This window comes from Frankliniella occidentalis, unplaced genomic scaffold (genome assembly GCF_000697945.3).
Source record: "Frankliniella occidentalis isolate FOCC.00 unplaced genomic scaffold, Focc_3.1 Scaffold541, whole genome shotgun sequence".
Classification (NCBI taxonomy): Eukaryota; Metazoa; Arthropoda; class Insecta; order Thysanoptera; family Thripidae; genus Frankliniella; species Frankliniella occidentalis.
Genome location: NW_026267657.1, coordinates 66665 through 76612, shown reverse-complemented (window position 1 = coordinate 76612; position 9948 = coordinate 66665). Strand labels below are relative to the sequence as shown.

The window sequence follows — 9948 nt, the reverse complement described above, 5'->3', positions numbered from 1 at the left end:
AGTAGTATGAAAATGTCGGGAGGCGTAGCCGAGGATGTGCGGTGGGAAAATAGGGGGAGGGGGAGCTGACGCGCGGCTGAGAGGGAAGGCCGGGGTGTACGTGAACTGTTCGTGAGTGAAACTGGTCGTGGGGAACTCATCGTGGGGAACTGATCGTACCGATAGATGGCGCTAGTGTGCCGTCAGAGGAAATCAAGCGGAACCCGTACACATCGGTGCAAAGGTGGAAAGGCGGCAAGAGTCGGGGAAGCCCCGAGTATGACGGCGAATTTCTCATATTTTCTTCCAGCGAAAATAAATTTGAAATTTGAGTCGGCTGCCACATAGCACCGAAATAAAACACAGCAAAGCTTGATTGTGGATATAAATGTGCGAGGCAGGATATTGGTGTTCCCATATTTGAAGGTAGAGAGAGGTCTAGAAGATTGATCGAATGTTTACAGGTTAAATTTGAGACGCCCGGAACTAAAAGCAAAATGTGTTTAGGCTCAAGAGAGCTACTTTGTAATAGGCTTGAAAATCGAGACTAGCAATAAAATATGATGTACGAGAAGATAACTCGTCCAAGGGCAATAGAAAACGTCAAGAAATGATGTAGGCTAGTAATATTGAGAAACTTTTTAATTGAATACAAATAGCACACAACAGTAAATCGATTCGAAGTATGTTATTTAAAACACCGAATGCAATACATGTAACGGAGTGGGGTAGGTACGGTAAAAGACACAAACATAGGTAATAATGAAATTTATTGATTTTTCAAAACTTCTCGGATCGAGCATGTGATGGAATATAAAACAGTCATTTAGGAAAGCCGCGCCAATCTTTCTCCTAGTCTGGTTAGAGAAAATGTCGAAAAAAGCTTTAAAATCTAATAAGTCGACAGTTTGCATAATTGGCTGAGTTCAAGATATACTAAAAAGTATTATACAATGCGATACCATCTGATAGACACATGTTCCAGGTCCAAACACTTTTTGAAACCGGTTGCTGTCAATCTAACAGACCTGACCCTGACCTACCCAAGGAGAAAGGTTAACTTGGCTTCAAGCCAGTAATAGCAGGCTGAAAGAACCAAGTTCGATTGAAAAGAGCACTTTGTAATTGTTGGTCATTCAAGGGAGCAATGGCGAAATGTTGCCAAACTGGGCCAGAAAAGTGCGCGGAACCAGTACCGCACATTTTTGGCTAAGTTTGTCCATTTCCTCACAGGTAATTTTTTTTCTGGAACCACTTCCAATCAATGTCAAAATGGAATATTTCGGGTCATGCCCGTTGAACGCAAGTGGGAAACAAACAACGGAAACAGATTACGAAGGAGACGCCAGCAAAGCAAGAGTGTAGACAGAAATAAGCGTTATTTGAAAGCTGAGATTTGGAAATCTGCATCAGGATTGGTTCTTTTCGTCCCCACTTTACTTTACAGACAAAATGATGCGGTTAATTAGCCTCATTTTCTGAATTGACAATATATTTATTAAAAACGTTTGCCTTTTGTTACGGCTACTATAGTTGTCTTTTTGTAGAAAGCCAACCCGGAAAAATGTAATTTCCGATTCCGTATTTGTGGGAAGAAATGTGGGGGTGTGTGAAACACTTTAAGGTGAAGTGAAAATATTGATCAGTGACTCAGTATTTCAGTACAATCTCTTACTTGTGTCCTTCCTGAGTAGTGTTCGTGTTTTAATTACCAACAAAAGCAAATTTATTGCAACATACGAAAATAATACATTTCCATCACCCATCACCTGTGGCAGTATTTTTAAACAAAAACATACATTAATCAGAGATAATAAAAATGTGAAGTTGAAGTCGTAGGGCAAGCAGAGCTATTAAACCCAAGTTCTGAGTCCATTTGAAATTATGAATGCTCCTGGATCACGTAGTTAGAAATTAGTTTTCAGCACATAACATGTCAGTTATGCATTCAGAACTCTTCATATATTCATCACTCTTAATGTACAGCAGCCACAGCAATTGATTTTTGTATTTTCTGCAGTTGTCATTTAGCTGATGTATTGGATGTGCTGCCAGAAATCTGGTATGGAAGAAGAAAACCTTGTAGGAATATTTAAATATGCATGTCCCAAGAAGTCAATTGATGCAGAACTTACTTTTAGACATTGCTTTTCGCTTGAGAAAACCTGATGGAGACAAGCAGCTAGCAGCATCAACAAAACAGATGCATACTGGGAATATCCATTTGCTCGGAATCTCTCCTTATATCTTCGAGGCATCAAAACGATCTTTGATTGTGACATTGAATACCTGCTAGGAGGATATAAAACTAGATTAATATAAACAGTAACACAGAAATTTCTATTATAGTGAGGAACTGAAAACTACAAAAAACCATGGCCATTCATGAAAATACTGATAGTTGAAACATTCGTATTTGAAAAATTAGCTGTATTTATGATACTTCCATTCCTCGGAGATGCCAAATGTTGATTTCACTCACTAAAGTTAACATCTATTTGAAATTGACATATTTCGAGAACGAAATCGACGGCAAAGGGAAATTGTGGCTATCTAGTAGTAATGCCCAGGTTCAAACTAGATATTGGGGCCTAAAATACAGATATAAATGATCAGAACTCGTGAGTACGATTAGCAGATTACAAAGGGCTCAAATGGGGAGGGGCAGGGTTACACTGTAAATCTGGGGTGTCCGGCAACTGTGTGACTTAAGGGGGCCCAGGACTAAACAAAATTGCAGAAATTTGAGAAAATCACCGAAAGTTGATCTAATAAAAAATTTATGTCAGGCTATAAATTTAAAAGGGTACTGAATTCTAAACATTCCAACATCAATACTCACTTAGAGTACAATATGACCACCTACCAACTAAAACCAAACGTAGAAAAGAATTGGGAAAGTTAATGTAAACTTTTCTGAGCCAAAAAAGTTCCTTGCGCTTTGTTCTTTGAGATACAGGGTTGGACCAGTTCTCTCAAATTAAAAGCAAGAGGAACAATATTTATTGAACAGTAGAATACTTCAACTACAGGAAGAAATAATGATTTTCATTGACCAAAACAGGGTTCAGAATTAGAATTTTGGGTCATCAAAATGGACCAATATTTCAAACAAAGAAAAATGTTTAAATTTAAAAACGCGTTCAATAAAAGTTGTACTTTAAACCTTTCTGATAAGAAATATCAGTACTCAACTCTACGGCACAAAATTTGGAGCGCAAGGAAATTTTGGGGTCAGTGTCTAAAAAATGTTGCAATCTACCATAACTCAGAAACGGTTTGAGTTAGAGTTGGTCTTTTTCTCTAGGTTGTTTCTAATCAAGTACTTAAAGTTCCCAAGAAAATAATTTTCCTATAGCGGTCTCTGAGATAGCAAATTGAGTCCTGAGTTCCCTCAAGTCTCACAGTCCACTTTTCTGTGTGACCCGAGTCGCACAGATGCTTGTTACCCCAGATTGACAGTGTAGAAAAGAGTGCAGCGCTTCCTGTCCCGTCAGCGTGACAAGTTCAGGTCCGCAAGAAGAGCAGACATCTCAGGACCACCACGAGCCCGAACCCCCGGGCCCGGGCCGACGCACCACCCGCAACCCTTCCTCCCAAGCCCGCTACGGCCGCGCCCTGCCCAACGCATCTCCCTGCCCGGCACTGTCACCCCGAGACCGATCACCTCAGCAGGTACGCCAGGGGGTGCAGACAGCCGCATCACCATCCCTAAATAAGGGATCGTCCAGAAAGCACGTCCGAATTTCCTCAGAAATACCTGCTAAGTGACCTAGGCGCCTGCGAGACTCAGGGTAGGCCACCACGCAGTACGCGCATGCACTGAAGAGATGTTGCCTACCTAGCAGGCGCTGAATGGGCAACGGCCCACGAAACTAAAATTTCAAACGTTACTTAATATTATAAATTAGAAAAACAAATAATTTAAAGACTGAAAAACAATGGCGCGAGGATGTCCTGTACATATAGCGCAGAGCTTGTACTCCCAGCGCTCACGCAAGACTCGGGTTAAGCGCGGGGCCCTGGCCCTGGGGCCCTGTGCACATAAGGCACCCGTGGTCGTGGTGTTGGGCTCGTCGTCGCGAAGGCCGAGGTGCGAGGCTCGTGGCGTGGACGCGGTGTGTCGTGTGTTTGGTGCATGTGTAATGGGGTCGTAACGACGTCTGAAGCTTAGGGCTGAGCAGGGCAGCAGCAGCTGCGTAGTATCACTCACAGCGCCACCATCGCGCCAGTCTGAACACAGCACTACCGGGTGTCAGGGAGAATACGCGCCAGCTCGATGGGTTGCCTACGCACTGGCGAGCAGGGCGAGGGGAAGTGGCGAGGGCGGTAGGCGAGGCGGCCGTTGCCGGTGTCCTCAGGTTGCCTGCAGCCACCTCTGCCGCGCCCTCCGCGCCAGCACGTAGGCAACCCATCGAGCTGGCGCGTATTCTCCCGGACGGACACACGGTACAGCGGCAGCAGCCAAGCGAGGAACGCGAGAGCCCCACCGCCCAAATACATTGAATGACTGCTATGGCCTTTTTTTTCAAACCGCTTCGTTTTACTATGTCCCTAATCATTTACAGCCTCTCTATAATCCGTCACTTTGACCTCGAGAGTGGACAACCCTTACTACCAAGGAGCGGGGCGGGAAACGCGAGGATGCTAGGCGCGAGCCGTGAGCGTGGCTCGAGCGAGGGCAGCGGCAGCGGCGCGATACGGCGCGAGAGCCGTCGAGGTGGATAGAAACGCCAAATGGCTGCGCGTCGTCTATCGCACAACTTTTCAGAAGCGCGCACGCCGACCGAATCATAGGGCTGGACAGAGCGGCAGAGCTGCGCAACGACACAATGCGACGATTTACTGTCAGTTTTAACAGCACTGAATGCAAACTCAAGCGCAGGCACACTGCCTCGCCACTTAGCCTGATACTTTATTTTGAAATTCAGGCTTTAACACGCACATATGGTCTACTGATACAGCCGGCTGGGCCGGAGCAGAGGTGGCTCGGCATCGGCAGTTAAGGGGGCTACACGCTCCTCTAGGACGTCGCAGAGGCCGACGTTGGGAAGCGGACCGGGGGTACACATCACCGATGGAGACGGCGAGAGCGGTGGCGGGAACTGCGGCTCCGGGCGGCTCCGGGCTAGCCTCTCGCGCGTGGACGAAAAACGCGGAAGGCTTCGCGGGCATGGCGGGTACGCGTAGCAAGGCCGGTCTGGCACTCACCTGACCAATGTCGGTCAAAGTCAGGGCACAATTGGTCTGTAGTTAATCCGTGCGGATGCATGCATGCATTCATTTGCTCTATTTTCCATATAGAGCTCGCGTGTGTGCTAACTAGTATCAACTCTTCTAATTCGCCCATATTATACCCATGTTGATTCCTACAAATGTAAATATTTGCCACTCATGTTTCCGACATCAAAACACCCAAGTTAAGCTAAAAATTGAGCCTAAAGTAATCAATGCATGCATGCATGCACACGCACGGATTAACTAAACAGACCCAATGAGGGAAGCGCTCAACACATTGTAAAGCACCATCGAGAATTCTAGCTTCTAGCAAACACTAAGCGTTGAACTGAATATGCCTTATTAAGAATGGGACATCAAACGTTTGACTTTGAAATTAAACGCAGAGTGAGTTTGAGAAGCACTTGTTAAAGGTACTTTCAGGTTGAACACGGAACAGTAAAAACCTTCCATTAAAATGTGAAACTCCCCACCCTGCGCCACCAGTGAAGCTACTTCATTATACTTGAACAATAATTCATTGAGTCATGAACTTAAATGGCATGAAGTTTCCCTGATTTGAACGTTTAGGAAAGTTAATGTCTGCAACGATCAGATTTTCTGGCCATGTGATAAATGAATTAAAAACAATCAAACTGAAAGAAATGCATAGCAATGCACAATACTCACATGGTCATATGTGAAAGTTGGACGATAAGATCTGGACTGACCAAGGAAATGTGCTGCGCTGTCCTACTTGTTAGACTGCTTTTAATAAATGAACACCTCAAAGAGCTGCACAGGAGAAACAAAAATAGAACTCGTTAGAAAACCCATTACACTGCATGCGCTTTGTATGTGCTAAATCAGCTTGAACAATTTACTCTTGAAAAAAAATGAAACTGTTGCCCAGGTCTGAAGGTGAATTGATCACATTTAAAAAAAAAAACAGCTTACAGCATAGGTAACAGAAGAAAAGTTGAAAAACAAAGATCAGATTACAGCCCATCTTTTCCTAATGTTTGATGTCATCTACTTTACAGCGCATAAACTGCATGACAATGATCATCAATTTCAGCTGGGTACACCAAGGTACTGCAAGGTACTTCACACACAGGCAAAACCTATGGTTTCATACGATGCCACCCCCAGGAAGCTACTCGGCATGTGCCAAACTGTCACATTTTGAGATGAGCAGATGCTACATGACGCAAAACACAAATAGTTTGATAAAAGGGAAAAATTGGCCTAATTTAACCATAGTATTTTGAAAATATATTATGTTAGGTCAAAATAGGAAAATTGTCTTAATGAATGGCTCTTTCAAGACCATAACGAACTTTTGGTGGTAAATATTGGTACATACCAAAAATTTGAGTACCAATTGGAAACTCAGTATTCATGAGTTGGGAACTAGATCGAGAATGAAATGATAATAGGCTGCGACCAGTAGGAGTTCATCTTTGGTGAAAACCAGACCTGAAAGGAAGGAAAGAATTATAGACAAGAGAAATCAAGAGTAATAACATTTTGTTGACCTGAACTGTGTTTACTATTTTGTCCTTACCTTCAAAACGCCATGTGAACAAATCTTAAAGACCTTTCTTCCATAAAATGTCTAGTAGATAAACACAACCACCTCATAAAAAAAATCAAGAAAATGAGAGTATTCAAAACTAATGTGGAATGCTTGTTGTGGCTGAGAGTGCCCTGTAAAGACGCAAAATTTTCCTCTCCGAATTCTGAAAAATAAAAGAAGAATTAAAATGTTTTCAGTACATGTAAATGTTATTACTCTGTTAAGTATTTAGTGTAGAAATTGAACTTGTTAAAGAAAGTCCTACACATCTTAGTAAAGTGCACAGCCTGCACTAATATTGATATCAGCAAAAACAAAAAGGTATTTTCTGATCTATCCTGCTAATTACAGCAAAGCTCTGGGGTCACTGGACAAAATGTAGAACCCGGCTGTATCAAATTTGACAAATTTGAACTTCAAGTATTGAGCAGAGGCACGCAAGAGGCATCACGTGCTTCCCAACACCAGCAGTTGAAGAATGACTTTGAAAACTGAACTGATGAATACACATACTGTTGTATGAAAGATAAGAGAAAGAATTCCTCTCAACTCCCAAACAATAGTAAATTTGTCAACAATAATTTGCAAAACAAGGACAGAACATCAGCTCTTGTACAAAAGCTAAGAGATGGCATTCCTCCCCTAACTCGTACAATTGCAAATGTTTGAGTCAATGCTTCACAAAATAAACATTGATAACAGTTGTCTAGTTCACAATGCACACACCCCCCTTCGAATAAGACAAAGAACTGAAAACACATACTGCTGTATGAAAGCCAAGAGATGTAATGCCTCCCCTAACTCCCAAACATTAGTAATGTGTCAACAATTCTTCGCAAAACAGAGACACAACACCAATACAAATGCTCCTGTACGAAAGCTAAGAGATGGCATTCCTCCCCTAACTCGTACAATTGCAAATGATTAGAGCTGGTCAATGCTTCACAAACTCAACATCGATAACAGTTGTCTAGTTCAGAATGTACACCTCTTTGGACCAAGATTACCACTTGTTGATTAAGAGTTATGGCAAAATAAAAACAGTACTGATTTATTACTTGAAATAAAGCTCATCAGTTCCCACCAAGTCGTTTGCTGGGGGGTGGGTCTAGACCGATAGCAAAGGCGTTCGTGTCATTGTCCCACACGTCACAGAACAAACTAAACTCTGTCCATGTCAACTGTTCTGTTTTTAGAAGGTCAAGACCGATAGCTAAGGAGCGTTCGTGCCTTTGCCCTGCCTCAAACTCAAACCATGTCGACTACAGCAGAGGGAAAACATGTTGAGCACTCAATTCAAGGCCATAGTTGCACAACGGATATATAATATCTAGTGCCATGCTCAAATAATAAATATTGCGAACTAACTTGATGCACATTTAAAGTGAGGCACACAAACAGAAATTGCTCACATAGGAAAGTGAGCGAGTTGGATCCCTCAATGTAGACAGAGGTGACGGGCTGTTTGGCGGAGAAAGCAGACAGAAGACCTCTCCTCACCTAAAACATGAACAAAAATTATAAGTTCACAAAGTTGATTAAATAGGGAAAATGTCAACTTTAAAGCAACCCATTTAATCTAAGTGGCACACAAATGGGAATTACTCACATGGAAGCATGATGAGTTGGATGCTGGCAACTGTAGATAGAGGTGACTGGTTGTGGCTGTCAACTGTTTCATGACGAAGGGCAACAGACCTCTCCTCACCTAAAATATGACATAGAATTAGTTTCATAAGAATAAAAGTCAATGAAAACTGAAACGCTCTTAACTAAAATCAATACAATAACTTTGCTGTTACAAATAAAATCTGAGAAAATAAATGGAAACGAAGTAGTACTAATAGAATATGACTGATATAAATGTGCATTACAATGCATTCTTACATTGGCAAGTGATGTGGGTAGAATTCCATACTGGTACTGCTGGTGCATCATATGTGTGTGTACACAAGGGGTGAGATTTGAGGACTAGACCAGCAGCTCATGTTCAATGCGGCTTCTAAGAGAAAAGAATACACAAATAAAAATTAGAATGAGGAATCACAAGCAACAGAGACCAAGCAGCAAATATTAATGCAGTTGTGCCTGCCTCCTGCCTGAACATTAAAAGATAAACGGACATGGAGGTGCCAAACGTTTAAAGAAAAAGTACAGGTTACAGGCTGCTAAAGATATTTACGTACACAGTGGTCGAAGTTGAGCAGAACAGTGGAGCAGTGAGGTGAAACGCTGGTGCTGGTGTTGAAGCAGTGGTGAGCGTACGCAGTAGATATCCACAAAATCAACTGATCTTGTGCTTTAATGTCAGTTTTCTACACACACAGAGGTGTTCCATATTTGGTACAAACACTGACAATTCCATATAGAGCAAATAACAGGTGGCTCTAGTCTCAAACCTGAGAAAAAAATTATAACAACATTATTTTGTGAAAACGACAGTCTGATCAATGCACACCAATGAAGGGAATGCAGTTGATCAAACTCTGTGCAGAAAGAATGAACACTAAAGACGATTGTCATGCTTTAAAATCTATAATGAAAAACATTACCATTAAAGTTAAGATAATACAACGTTCATTCTTGTATGTTGGATGCTTCAACCTGACTTCAGTGGCGTTCCAAATTTTCCTCCCGTCAAGTAACAGCTACAATCACACTGGGATATGATGGCAGAGATTCTCAAGAAGAACTGCTGCCAAGGGTTTCACGTTTGGTTCTGGAAAGAGAGAAACAATGTACAGTCATGACAAAATTTGCAGAAGTGCAAAGGCCAATGTGCCAGAAGGAAAATACAGTAGTTAAGAGCCGTGACGATTCACAGTTGTACTGTTCCTAGTCAAAGACCTGCCCATATGTAAACTTTGTATTGCAAGCAATACTTGAACAGTACTTGAGGTAGAGTACTCATCTGTTTCCACTGTATCGTATGCTCAGTGAGTCCAGACCCAATAGCAAGGCGTTCGTGTCATTGTCCCACATCACAAAACGAACTAAACTCTATCCATATCAAATGTTTTGTATGTTTGGAAGGTCTAGACCGATAGCAAGAAGCATTCGTGTCATTGCCCTTCCTCCCAAACTCAGTCCATGTTGACTAGAACAGAGGGAAAGCATGATGAGCGCTACGTTCAAGATCAGTTACAAAATTGACTATCCAAATAATAAATTGT

General features: G+C 42.3%; 1 long non-coding RNA gene across 2 annotated transcripts; it reads right to left on the bottom strand.

Annotated features, from left to right (window-relative positions):
* Nucleotides 1–732: 732 nt before the first annotated feature.
* LOC127751524 (uncharacterized) lies at nucleotides 733–8443 on the bottom strand. 2 transcript variants are annotated; one of them, XR_008012144.1, is made up of 7 exons: nucleotides 8385–8443; nucleotides 8188–8275; nucleotides 6764–6938; nucleotides 6563–6675; nucleotides 5887–5991; nucleotides 2115–2271; nucleotides 733–2038 (listed from the first exon to the last, which is right to left on the bottom strand). It is a non-coding gene; the product is annotated as an uncharacterized LOC127751524 (long non-coding RNA). The 2 variants fall into 2 exon arrangements; XR_008012145.1 differs by having other exon boundaries at nucleotides 2115–2268.
* Nucleotides 8444–9948: the final 1505 nt, after the last annotated feature.